We start from the raw sequence: 12,188 nt of genomic DNA, 5'->3' as shown, positions 1-12,188 counted from the left end.
TGCTAATTATTTATGAATACTAGTATGTGTAATATAAAAAAGGAGCCTCATTGACTCAAATATTGTGCTTCTTATTTTTGGCAATAGCAAAATTTCTTGTTTTAAAAATTCTACGTAGGACACAATTCCCCTGCTTGGATAAGTCTGCCTAATCAATATTCTTGAAAAGTATGATGATTAGCAAATGCAAAACTTAGCCTTAAAATTTTTAATTTTTTATTGTGAAATACCTTTTCTCATATTTGATTGCTTCTGAAACCTGAACATGGAATAAATGACAAATGAAAATCTCCAGACGCCAGGGAGAAGGTGCATTGATAAGTAGCTGTCACTGACTAGACACACACAGATTTAACATGTGGACAAGGTGCTGATCACTCAGGTGTCACCCCAATTAACAGCTTTGCGTTAGTAACATCACACTCTGGCGAATTTTAAATTCAACTCCAATCCTTAACCATCACTTAACATTTCTTGTAAAATTGATGTTATTATGCAGTCTTGAAATAAAAATTATTTTATATCCAGAAGATCATCTGTTTTGCCCCCAAGGGATATATTGAAAAATAGTAGAAAGTGCCAAAATTTGGGGAATAGTTAGAGAATTTTCTAAGACAGCAAAGATTATTGTAGCCAGCAGAAGCTTCAGAAAAAGTGTGGTATCACGTGTTAAACATTCATCTGTTGAAAGGTCCCAGCTGGCTTATAAAACAAGCCATTCAACTCCCAGTGGTCCTTCACTGAATTACTAAAAGCAAAACTACAAATTTAGCAAAATAGAGAGTTCAAATGAATCCTTGGTACTATTTAGAACATCTCCTAAGATCACAAGCAAGCCTATGAAACAGTGTGTTATTATGATGGTACAATGACTGCTGAGGTCCAAGAGAGACTTAGAAAAACATTTATACTCCAAAAGGGAAGAGAACTTAAACCAACCTTTTTCAATGTGTGTTGGTGGACCACTGGCATCAGAATGCACCGAGATGCTTGTTTAGAGCATCCTTGGGCTGTGCCACTCATCCTCCAAGTTATAATATGAAGAGAAGGGACAGAAATAAGAGACATTTTAACAAGCTCCCAAGATAATTCTGATGTACCTTACAATTTAAAACTATCCTTAGACTCATAGTTTGACTATAATCCTGAGAAATAAAGTGGAATGCAAATATATGTAACATTTGTCTTTAATTAAGCTAAAAAGAAGATGTGAACTTTTTACATAATGTATTTTAAGTAAGAAGAAAACTATAATGGTGAATCCTACAATCAATGGTATTTGACAATGAAAGAACTATATTTCAGCAACAGTGAGCTTATAAGTCATGTAGGAAAAGAAACCACATTTGAGTTGCTTTATGAATGTTCTTGATGGACTATACAGTCATGATCCATATGTACCCTCTGAATGAAGTCACTCTTGTTGCCAAGTTGGGAAGTCCAAGACATAACTTATGGTTAGGACTGGAAAAAGTCAGTCGGTTCATTCAAGAAGTGGCCCTGGTCATCTAAGTTGGGGCAAAATATTTAAATACTGTTTAGAAAAGAGCCCCATGGTGAAGTCAAGAGTAACATAGATGTAAATCACCTAATTGAATGCCTGGCAGATATTCTCAACCAGGATGGTTTTAACCTCCAGGAGGCATTTTTTTAAATTGTGATGCTGGAATAGGGGAGAGGATAGATACCAGGTGCCAAAAATGCTAAATGTCCTTCAATACACAGGACAGACCCCAAAATAAAGAACTGCCCAAATCACAATGTCAAGAGTGCTAGACTGAAAACTCTGCACTAGAGAATAACATTTTGCAACCTCCAGCTTTCAGGCTGACTCTGGACTTAGAAAAGAAAAGCAAGAATAAAATACCTCTTTGTCCTCAACAACCAAGACATCATTTTAAAATATGGAGAAGAAAAAAAAAAATATGGAGAAGAACCAAAGTCCTGACAGTCCTACTTGAAACATTCTTTTCCTTCATAAAATGAAAGACATTCTCAGATTGGCCAGTGATAGCAATGAAAGACCAACGTATAATTCTGAAAACTGAGATTCATTAAGGAAGATGAAATGGGAGACAAAAGAAAATCAAGGGGAAAAAAGAGTGATGAAATGACAAGGTAAGAGGGAATGGAAACCAAAAATGGAAATAGCAACCCTGGTGGTCCAGTGGTTAAGACTCTGCACTTCCAATGCAGCGGGTGTGGGTTAGATCCCTGATTAGGGAACTAAGATCCCACATGCGGCATATGGCCAAAAACAAAACAAAACAAAACAAAAAAACAATTAGAATAAAGGCCTATGTAGCTACTTTGCTTATGCCAAAGAACCTGTCCAAATAGGAATGAGAATAACACAAAGCACAGCTACTGCCATATTGTCTAATTTAATCCTGACAACAGCATTATGAGATGGATGTGATACCAGTGTACCCATTTTCGAGATGAGAAAACCAAGGTGTAAGCATACTGAATTTGGCCAACTGGATTCCTTGGTTTCTGCCAAGGAATCTGAAGCAGGCAAGGGACAGCTGCAAAGATAAAAGGATGTTGAGAGATGATTCTTGGAAGCAGTGGGATGGAGTGAGTTGGGATGAGTGGCCAACACCCACTGACAGAGGAGCCAGCAGTGTGGATCGAGTAGGAACAGGGCCAGGCTCTGGGTCCCAAGCAGATGCTTTTGTCAGGGAATTGGCCCTGTTCTCTGCTGACTAGGACCTTTGTTTCCTGACAGCTTTTGAAGCTGATTCTCCAGCATTTTCACTGGATAAATAAAATCCTCATATCCTTCCAATGACTTCTTTTCATCTTAAGTCAGCAGGTTAGGGTCAGTGGCGTACAAGAAGCCTAACCAGTTCCGGGCTGGAAGGCAAAGATACCTCCCCAGAGTTATTTTAATAGAAAATGGGGAATGGCCTTTGAAAAAAAAAATTCTGTCTCACCTCCCACATTTCAAGGACTTGCTCCTCTGACCATGAAAGGTGATTCTGCTGGGGGTGGGGGGAGCAAGATCTCTGCAGAAGCCTGGATAGCACTCATCACTGGCACTCAATGGATTCACCTTTCCTTACAGTGAAATATCTGAACTTCGTCCTTTACAACTTTCTATAACAGACCTCAGTACATTCTTCCCCAATTCTTCTCACGCCTGTTTCCTTCTCGTCTCAGCCTAAATACACCCACCTCAGAGATGCCTTCTCTGATCATCTATAAAGTAAGTTATTTCGTGTTCCCATCTCTTGGCACAAGCTCCTTTTTATTTTCTCAGGTAGCGCTCATCATCTCCAAATGTTTTTGATTATTTGTTGGTTTACATGTTTATCTCCTCTAACCAGCACCCCCATGCAGTCTTTTCTGTCTTATTTCTAACTATATCCTCAATGCTTAGATTAGCTCTGGCATTGAGTGAATGTTTTATTGGATGAAGGAACCAGTGGATGAAATCTATCCTTAGCCTGTCATATATGTTCTATACTTTCAAAATAACTGAAATTCATGTGTTTTACTATTCTTGTCATGTGGAGGTTAGTGCCATGTGGATCGCTGTTGTTCAGCTGCTAAGTCGGGTCCACCTCTTTGGACAGACCCTGTGGACTGCAGCATACCAGGCTTCCCTGTCCTTTACTATCTCCTGGAGTTTGCTCAAACTCATGTCCACTGAGTCGGTGATGCCATCCAACCATCTCATCCTCTGTTGTCCCCTTCTCCTCCTGCCTTCAATCTTTCTCAGCATTGGGGTCTTTTCCAATGAGTCAGCTCTTCCCATCAGGTGGCCAAAGTATTGGAGCTTCAGCTTCAACATCAATCCTTTCAATGAATATTCAGGACTGATTTCCTTTAGGATGGACTCGTTGGATCTCTCTGCTGTCCAAAGGACTTTCAGGAGTCTTCTCCAGCACAAAATTTCAAAAATATCAATTCTTCAGCACTCAGCTTTCTTTCTGGTCCAAATCTCACATCCATACATCACTCCTGGAAAAACCATAGCTTTGACTATATGGACCTTTGTCAGCAGAGTGATGTCTCTGCTTTTTAATATGCTGTTTGTCATAGCTTTTCTTCCAAAGAGCAACAGTCTTTTAACTTCACGGCAGCAGTCACCATCCACAGTGATTTTGGAGCCCAAGAAAATAAAACCTGTCATTGTTTCCAGTTTCCCCATCTATTTGCCATGAAGTGATAGTGCCTGATTGATGCCTTGATCTTAGTTTTTTGAATGTTGAGTTTTAAGCCAGCTTTTTCACTCTCCTCTTTTACTCTCATCAAGAGGCTCTTTTAGTTCCTCTTCACTTTCTGCCATTAGAGTGGTATCATCTGCATGTCTGAGGTTGTTGATATTTCTCTCAGCAGTCTTGATTCCAGCTTGTGAGTCACCCAGACTAGCATCCAATGATGTACTCTGCATAGAAGTTGAATAAGCAGGATGATGATACACAGCCTTGGCATACTCCTTTCCCAGTTTGGAACCAGTCCGCTGCAATCTTAATCTCTTCTGCCACCTCTTCTTAATCTCTTCTGTTTCTGTTAGGTCCACACTGTTTCTGTCCTTTATTGTGCCCATCTTTGCATGAAATGTTCCCTTGATATCTCCAGTTTTCTTCAAGAAATCTCTAGTCTTTCCCATTCTATTGTTTTCCTCTCTTTCTTTGCCTTGTTCACTTAAGAAGCCTTTCTTATCTCTCCCTGCTATTGTCTGGAACTCTGCATTCATATGGATACATCTTTCCCTTTCTCCTTCGCCTCCATGTGGATAGGACTTATTTACTTAGTCGGATAACAATTCTAAATGTTCATAGAGCAGAGTTTTAAAAATTAAAGAAACATAAAATCTTATTACCTAAAATTTATAAATCTCCAGGCACTTTTGAAAAAAGTTGAATTGTACAGAAAACCTAGTATTTTCAGTCTCCCTTTCTCACAAGGCCTATTTTAATTTGATGTAGCAAACTATTGCTTTGTTAGCAATTCAAAAATTGTTTACCGAGCTCATCAGTATCAGTGACTATGTTAGTCACTGGAGAATTTGTTGTGAACAAGGTGGAGAATTAGTTGTGAACAAGGTAAGCATAGACTGTGCCCTGAAAGAGCCTATAGTTTTGCAGAGGCTGTATTCAGAACATATATAAGTTTGATGACAGATTGTCCAGAGTTCCAGGGAGAGGGCCTAGTCTACGCTGGGATGGAGAGTGAGTGATGGGCAGTAAAGTCTAACCTCGGGTCTGCGGGGGAGTTAACTAGCAAAGCAGGAAAAAAGGTGGGAAGCCTGAAGCAAAGGCCTCAGCAGGTACAGAGAGAATCCCCATGAAGAAGTCCTATGAAGAGGTCAGGCCAGAGAGATACGCACTGATCACATGACATATGACCAAGATCAGTGAGTGGGTTCTGGGCCACTGGGGGCAGAAGCAGCCAGTTTCTCCTAGCTAAGTTTCTCTCACCAGCGTTACAGCACGTATGTTGGTCTAAACCCTGTCCATCACTGTGCAGCTTAAATACCATCTCTTCTGGGAAGCCTTTCCTAACGTTTGAGATGGAGGAAGCCTCCCTCCTTTGGACCACACAGCCCATCCCTTTGTCTACAGAGGCCACGCAGCTTGTGCACCGCACAACTCAGCCAACCGTATGTGTCACCCCGGCCTGTCTGTGTGGGTGTGAAGGTGTCATGGATTTCCCACCGGTCCTTAAGCAACTTGAGCACCCAATTCTCATTGGCTCACCTGTGTACTTACTTTGGTGACAAAAACATTTCACTGGGTTAATACTCTAATTGTATCAGTATGAATTTGGAATGTCAATGGTCTATTAGTTTGGGGAGAAAAATTAAGAAAAGGTACATATGTAAATAGGTGAGAACTTGGTAAAAGAGTGTTAGCAATGTTCAGATGTGAGGAGAGGGAGAGACTGACCCAGCCACAGGCCATAAAGCTCAGTTCATTCAGCCGTTTTCTTTTCAAAAGTTCAGAGTTTGCTTTATGTTTTGTGACTTCATAACTTCAAAGGGGGTCACAGGAACCCAATCTGATGAAGTCGCTATTGAGTTTATTACTTTGGGTAATGCCTCATATGTGTTGTTTTTTCCCTTTAAGAGGTTGTGACAGTAATGCATGTTTAAGACATTAAATTACCAGTAGCATTTACATGGAGACATGCTATATCATGGGAGATACACTTTCGTTTTTTTCTTTTCTTTCCCTTTCTTTTTTCTTCCTTCCTTCCTTTCTACCATCCCCCTTCCTTCCTTCTTCTCCTTTACAAACATGGTAATCATTTAAGCTACACATCTGTTGACCAGAAGGCCAACCTGACCTCAGCTTTCAACTGCTTTCCCTGTGGTTGTATGGGACAATCTTCCGCCTCTCACCACCATCTGGTGTTGTTACCTCTGAAACCTTTTTAGGTAATCTGTGTTCAAGATTGTGTGTGTGTGTGTGTGTGTGTGTGTGTGTGTGTGTGTGTGTAAACACATCCTCAGGGGACATTTTTTTCTTAAAACTGTGTTTAGTAACTCAGAAAAGCTTAATTTGTATTCCCCGCTCCTTATTCTATTACATGTTAGTGAGAGCATCAGGGTTACAGCTGTTAGGGATGTGTCTCTACTCCACAGAACTCAACTTTTCTCTCATGGCTTTTCCACACACATAAAGTGTGTTTTTTCAAACAAAACAAACGTCTTCTCCATTCATCTATCTTGGTGGAATTGAGAGGTCCCAGGAAACACTTTCCCGAGTGATATGATGTTTTGTGGGCAATTCCCTCTTCTGATTAATCAGAAGCACTGAAGTTTCTGTAGCACCAAAGTCAACTGTCAAACACAAGCATAATCTAGGAGCAGCATCACGTTAAGCCCTGAGACCTTAAATTAGTACATGAAGGGGTACATGGCTCAGGACATGGGAAGCAGTATAATTTAGCATGGAGTAAAAGTGAGAGGAAATGAATGTTGCCAGATGGTCTCAATGAAAACCCTGGACATAAAATTAAAATGTGTAGAAAAACATACATACAGTGTTGAAATCTTGACAATCATCCACACTGTATTTTGCAGTTTGTACTAGACTATATAACATTTATCAACTAAAAGTTTTTTCGAAGTAAATTTTTAAAAATAAAAAAACTTCCCTTCTTACTGAATCAAAACTTAATCTTCTGAACAGTCTATTCCCTTCATTCCAGCATTTGTCCCCAAACTGACACAGAATGTTGGAGAGATAGTGTCTTTGCTGGGGTGGGGGTAGGCATGGGGAAAACTTATGATGAATTATCAAGATGTGCTTCTACCTCAGGGGAAATGAACATTTCATACAAGGAAACACATATCTAACAAAAAGGACAAAATCCTCCAGATTTGGCTGTGGGCTCCTGGAGGGCTTACTTAGGTACATAAGTATAGAGATGATGCTTGACTAACTTTGAAGCAGTGAAGAGAGGTGATGTATTCTCTGTGTCTGGCCTAGAGTAGTGATTCTTCAAAGTTCTCAGAATAAGCCCAAATCAGAACATTACAAGGAAATTTTCAGTAGGAAAGTTCTCTGGCTATTTGAGGACCTCTATACATTCAGCATTTCAGATATAAATGTTTTAGGTTTCAAACCTCTAAATAGTCTTTCTGTGACACGGGAATACTTTTTTATAGTGACAATCTTATTATCGGTTCCTTTCCTCAAAATATTTTGAAAAGATGATGTACTCAACAGTGTTTTTTATTTATTTTTTAAAATCTTATTTGCTTATTTTTGATTTGTGGCTCTGGTTGGTGTTTGCTGCTGCGCAGGCTTCTCTCTAGCTGTGCTGAGCTGGGGCGACCCTCTCGTGTGGTACATGGGTTTCTCACTTCTGTGTCTTCTATTGTTGCAGGGCAAATGTTCTAAGGGCGTGCGGGCATCAATAGTGGGGCTCCTGGACTCAAGAGCACAGGCTCAATAGTTGTGGCACACGGGCTTTGTTGGTCTGTAGCATGTGGGACCCTTCTGGATCAGGGGTCAAACCTCTATCTCCTGTGAGAGGGAGGGTTCTTTGCCACCGAATCACTAGGGAAGCCCAACAAACACTTTTTAAAGTGTCTATAATGTGCCAGACACTCTTATAGAGACTATATATGCATAGATCAGAAAAAAGAGGCAAAGGGAAAATAGAGATGTCAAACTCAGTGAGAATTTAAAACTGAAGGTTTTATTTGTAAGATTTTTGATAAAACTGCCCAACTGCCTATATTTTCTGAAAATTAAAAAAAGAAGTGAGATAACACTATCCTGAATTAGGTGTCAGTGAAATAGAACTGCTTAGCAGCACCCTGCAGTCCTACTCCTCCTGGCTGGCAAAAACACTAACGTGAATTGGGAGCTATGTCTCTCCAGGCTGTTCTGCACAGAGACACCTGGGTTGAGATACCAGGCTAACATAAAGAGCACATTGGCCCTGGAATGTGCGGTGCAGGCCTAGAGAGTAAGTATGGAAGCCTCTCCTATGAAATATCTGTCCCGGAGGCATGTCAGATAGTAATATCAATACAATTTGCTTAATTAGGAAATCAAAATGTCATAGAACATTTTTTTGTTTGTTTCCTGGGCAGAAACCTCTACTGTTAATTATCCAGATCATTTTGAGGCACTTGGTCAACCTGAGTGAAATGTAGATAAAGCTGTGTATGAACCCAGCTGGTGGCCTATAGCCCTACACATCAAGGTGAGTAAGTTTACAGATTCCCCTCAAAGTAGTAACACTGCATAGTGAACAAGGCAAAGGAGAGAAATCTAAGTAGAGGGCTGGAAGGACCAAAAGACAAATGTGACTGACTTGACACATTTAGCTGGTTTGGTCCTGAATTCGTCCTGAATACCCTTCCATCATTGGACAGGTCAGGGAAATCTTGTGTGTAGAGGGAACAAACTGTTGTGTTCAGTTACAAACATAGCAGGAGCAGGGGCTGGAAGGATAATGTGGTGTCTTAACAGCAGGGTTCTGAATGGCCTGTCCAGTTATTTGGACCACGTTCTTTTATTCACTCAATGAATATTTATGGAGCATCCACCACGTGTCAGGAGTTGTTCCAGGCAATGGAATTCAGTGTGAGTCCATCTCCCAAGCAAGATGGAAGAGGGTCCAATATTCTATTTCACTGGAAGAAGATGCTGTGCTTAGTCACTCGGTCATGTCCGACTCTCTGCGACCCCGTGGACTGTAGCCTGCCAGGCTCCTCTGTTCATGGGATTTTCCAGGCAAGAATACTGGAGTGGGTAGCCATGCCCTCCTCCAGGGGATCTTCCCACCCCAGGGATTGAACCCAGGTCTCCCACTTTGCAGGAGGTTTCTTTACCATCTGAGCCACCAGGGAAGCCCCAAAAACCAAGAAAACAAACATGGCAATATCAAGTGGTGATAAGTGCTGGGAAGAAAATGCAATGGACAGTGAGATGACAGCATGAATGGGGCAGCCATTAGGTTGTCCAGGAAGACTTAAGGAGGTGACATTAAGGCTGAGACAAGAAGGAAGCATGCATGAGAAAGTCCTTGAGAGAAACTGTCCTGGGAAGGGGAACAAGCTCTCAGGTTGATATTAGTAGTGTGGCTGAAAAGTAATGGTCAAGGAACAAGAGCAGTAATGGATGACGTGGTCAAGTGAGATGAACATGGCAGGGGCAGGTCAAAGACAGCTGTCAAGGTGATGGTAAGGAGTTTCTGTATTTTCCTAAGTACAATGGAAGGTAATAAAATGTTTTAGTTAGAATGCATTGAAGTATGAATGCACAGTTTTTTAAAGTTCATTCCACTTCCCTTTTATGTGAAATGTGGATTAGAGATGGGCAAGACTAGGAACAGAGAGGTCAGTTTTACTAACTAATAAGAAAGCTATTTTGAGAATTGAGTAAGGGGTGCTGGTACCTGAGATTAGGAAACTAACAGAGGAGGTAAAGTGGACAGACTTTAGGTGTATTTTGGAGGCAGATTTGATAGGAGTTGATCATGAGTGCGGTCCCATCACTTCATGGCAAATAGACGGGGAAACAATGGAAACAGTGGCTGACTTTATTTTTCTGGGCTCCAAAATCACTGCAGATGGTGATTGCAGCCATGAAATTAAAAGATTCTTGCTGCTTGGAAGAAAGTTATGACCAATATAGACAGCATGTTAAAAAGCAGAGACATTACTTTGCCAACAAAGGTCTGTCTAGTCAAGGCTATGGTTTTTCCAGTAGTCATGTATAGATGTGAGAGTTGGACTATAAAGAAAGCTGAGCACTGAAGAATTGATGCTTTTGAACTGTGGTGTTGGAGAAGACTCTTGAGAGTCCCTTGAACAGCAAGGAGATCCAACCAGTCCATCCTAAAGGAGATCAGTCCTGGGTGTTCACTGGAAGGACTGATGCCGAAGTTGAAGCTCCAATACTTTGGTCACCTGATGCAGAGAGCTGACTCATTTCAAAAGACCCTGATGCTGGGAAAGATTGAGGGCAGGAGGAGAAGGGGACGACAGAGGATGAGATGGTTGGATGGCATCACTGACACAATGGACATGGGTTTGGGTGAACTCCGGGAGTTGGTGATGGACAGGAAGGCCTGGCATGCTGCAGTTCATGGGGGTCACAAAGAGTCAGATACAACTGAGCAACTGAACTGAACTGATCATGAGTGATAGGAGGGAAAGAGAGAAATCAAGAATGGCTCCTAGATGTTGGCTGAGTGGGTAAAGATGGAGAAGACTGGAGATGAGCAGATTGTAAGGGGAACCCAGATTTCTTCAGGTAATGGGGACCAATTTATTTAAGTTTTATCTTTAGCAGGAAAATGGCATGATTAGAATTATACTTCAGTGCAACAATAGGTATCCATGAAATTGTGTATGAAAGAATTAGAGATGTGGGTTCTTAGTCTTAATTCAAACATTGTTATTCAGCTGTATAATAATATATATATCTATAAAGTAAAAGGTATTAAAGTTCTCTTTGGATCATTTTATCTGTAATTGTTTCTCAAAACTTCCCAAGTACCAAAAATTAAGTTAGAAGCTCTGAAGACCAAGATGTACGAGATATATCCGCTAGTGGAGAAGCTTGCACTATACCTGGAGTCATAGCAAGACCACATCTAACTTTAATATTGAGGTTTAACTTTCATTGTTGTTTTTGGTGCAAAACCAAAGTATTATAGGAGTTCCATAGTTGGGGTGATTATGTCTGCCTGGGATGGTTGCAGTGGGCTGGGAAACTTGTTTGGTGAAGTACTTAAGCTTTCGGTAGAAGAGGCATTTGGTCTTTGTTGCAAAGCCCCTCTGCATGATAATCACATGTGGTTGGTGTGCTCACTACCATGTTTGTGTATGTTTAAATTTTCCCTATCTTCTTCTCTGCAGAGACTGGTGGCTTTAAGAACATTTTTTGGGTCTTCAGCCATTATTAAGGGGGATATAGTTAAGAAATAATCAACAGAAGACACAACGTCATGTGCAGGGATGTTGGGCCACTTTGTGGGCAGGGGAAATACTCTGAATAAGGCCATAGGGCACAGTGAGAAACCAGGGTGTCAGATGTGGAAACTGCTTTGGGTAAAGCCAACTTCATTTCTTCCTGTGACTCTCACTTGGCATTTTAGAAGACCCAAGTCTCTGCCATCAAAATCCCAAACTATTCATCTCTCCAAAGTCCAGTGCAGTAACAAATGGGCACTTGAGAAGGTCTCCTGTTTGTTTCTTTGGGTCAGTAGGTCCTGTTTGTGGCCACTGCTGCTGTTTTTAATTGTGCCACTGAAGCTGAAACAGCTGGATGGAAAGCAGAAGCTGGAGGTGGAGTGGGGAACAGCAATTGGCTTCACTTGTCCTGAAAACAGCCATTGAGTAACTTCCTTAATTTTTCAACCCTTCAAACTGTTATCCCACTTGATGGTAACAGATTCCTCAGGGCATAGTCAAAAGCTGTCAGATACCGGCTCCTCTTGGATAGAAGAGAAGGAGCAAGGAGGAAAACTGAAGAAAGCGTCTTCCAGGCAGAGGGGCTGCTCTCTGCAGAGACACAGAGGTGCCTGTGGGCCGTGTCCCATCTTGCCCAGTGTGTGTGTGGCGGGGGGTGGGGTTGGGTGGGTGGTTAATAGGATTATCCCTACCTGATCTACATAAGAACTGCATATTATTCACTATCTGATCCCATTTTTTATTGATCATATTCACTTTTTCTGTTCCCTCCAAAAAACCTTTATTTTCTACT

The sequence above is a fragment of the Odocoileus virginianus genome, chromosome 24, assembly GCF_023699985.2.
Source record: "Odocoileus virginianus isolate 20LAN1187 ecotype Illinois chromosome 24, Ovbor_1.2, whole genome shotgun sequence".
In the NCBI taxonomy this organism is placed as follows: Eukaryota; Metazoa; Chordata; class Mammalia; order Artiodactyla; family Cervidae; genus Odocoileus; species Odocoileus virginianus.
Note: the sequence above shows the minus strand (reverse complement) of the source record.